The 1,894-nt window shown below is 40.8% G+C and overlaps 1 pseudogene; it reads right to left on the bottom strand.

Moving 5' to 3' along the window:
- Nucleotides 1-700: 700 nt before the first annotated feature.
- LOC102811530 lies at nucleotides 701-1,080 on the bottom strand (annotated as a pseudogene).
- Between the last annotated feature and the right edge of the window lie 814 nt (nucleotides 1,081-1,894).

Below are 1,894 nucleotides of genomic sequence, written 5' to 3'. Positions count from 1 at the left end.
ATAATTGAGAAAATGTTTCAAAACATGTACTCTCATTCCATTTGGGGGTGGCGGTAGGGACAGGGTTGGGATTGAGTTTTGCAGATTAAAGCAAATATACCCCAGTGACACTAATGCACACATGCACATCCCTCCTAGTCACTTCTGGGGTTGCTCCCAGCTCTCAGACTTGATTTTATTTACTTTTTTGATGGACCTGGACTGTGGCTAAGAGCAAGGCAGTGTTGACAGAATTCGAAAAGTAGTGCTTTCCCACACACTTTCTTTCTTCTAACTTCTTTCATTTCTGTCGCAGTATAATTACATGTTTTTTGAGAGTATTTTAAAAACATAAAGCACTGGTTTTCCAAGGTTGTTTTGAACCACAAGGTTGGCGGTTCAAATCCAGCAGTCACTCCTCGGAAACCCTATACCAGGTCGCTATGAATGGAACTGATTCAAACTCACCAGTAGCTCCTAGTCAGAGTCGAAACTGGCTCGATGGCATGTAACACCACCATCAGGAAGTCAGGACAAGGTAGCTGAGTTCTTTTTTTTTTTTTTAACCATGCAGCAAAGTCTTTTATTATGTATGAGTTTTTGTGTGTGTGTGTGTTTTAATTTCCTTAATCTCTTCATACATAAGTATACTGTTTTAACATATTTGAACTTGCCAACCTGATCATTGCCTAGAGAAGGGACAAGTATCCCCAAAGTATGTTTAACCAGGCCAATTCATCTGCCTACCTCCAAGAACATGAAGATGAACATGACAGACTGACTGTCCTCCATCTGAACCTTCATTCACCACCATTTGATATAACCTTTATTCAGACCCAGGTCAGCAGCACATTTCTTGCCAATAATCATTAAATGTCCAAGAAGATTTTCATCATCATCTTCTGCTACAGAAATCTGGGAGATATGCTTCTTAGGTATCACCAGAAAACGTGTTGGTGCTTGAGGGGAAATGTCATGGAAAGCAAGACACTGGTCATCCGCAAAAATGATTTTGGCTGGGATTTCCTTGCGGATGATCTTTCCAAAAATTGTGTCGCCACCAGGCGGAGCGGACTGAGCCTTGACGATCTCATCTGCCATCTAGGTCTCCCTCTGGTGCCAAGGCTCTGGGAGAAGCTCGAGAGGAGGGAGTGGGGAACACCGCTTACCTTACGCCGGGACCGCTGCTTGCGCGCTGAGTTCTTACTTTTGCATTTTATTTTATTGCAAAATTACCAACCAACAAGTCATTGTATTTAACAAATAGACTATGGAAACAAGAGTTCTCAGAGTTCTAACTCTTAGAATCACTCTGGGACAATTTACATACCTTAGGAAAATAATGTTAATGATACTTTTTGTTACATATTTGATGATGGGAGTAAAACTATATTGCTCACTTGAATGTGTATGAACAAAACAAGTTTGCTTACTTCTTCAGGTCAGTCTTTTGTTGTTGTTGTTGTTAAGTGCCGTCGAGTCAGTTCCGACCCATAGCGACCCTGTACCCGCAAAGCGGCTGGTAGTTTCGAACCGCTGACCTTAAAGTTCGCATCCCAAGTCATAACCACTACGATACCAGAGCTCCTTATAAGGGTAATACTCAAAACGTTTAATTTGTACGTCAGTTTCAATAGAGTAATTTCAACTTGAAAAACAAAGCAAAACTATTCTACAAAAATATTTGTCTCACTTTCATTTATAATTCATTCTTAGCTGTTTTCCTCATTCTCATTCTGGATCGTCTTAAAATTTTTACTAAATGTTTTGTTGTTGTTGAGTGCCATTGAGTCATTGCACCCTATGAAGGGTTTCTGAGAAGTGACTGGTGGGTTTGAACCACCAACATTGCAGTTGGCAGTCCAGGGCTTCATCTACAGCACCATACCAGGGCTCCATATGCATTATCATTATG

This window comes from Chrysochloris asiatica, unplaced genomic scaffold (assembly GCF_000296735.1).
Source record: "Chrysochloris asiatica unplaced genomic scaffold, ChrAsi1.0 scaffold00115, whole genome shotgun sequence".
NCBI classification, from domain to species: domain Eukaryota; kingdom Metazoa; phylum Chordata; class Mammalia; order Afrosoricida; family Chrysochloridae; genus Chrysochloris; species Chrysochloris asiatica.
Note: the sequence above shows the minus strand (reverse complement) of the source record. Positions and strands in the feature narration are given on the sequence as shown.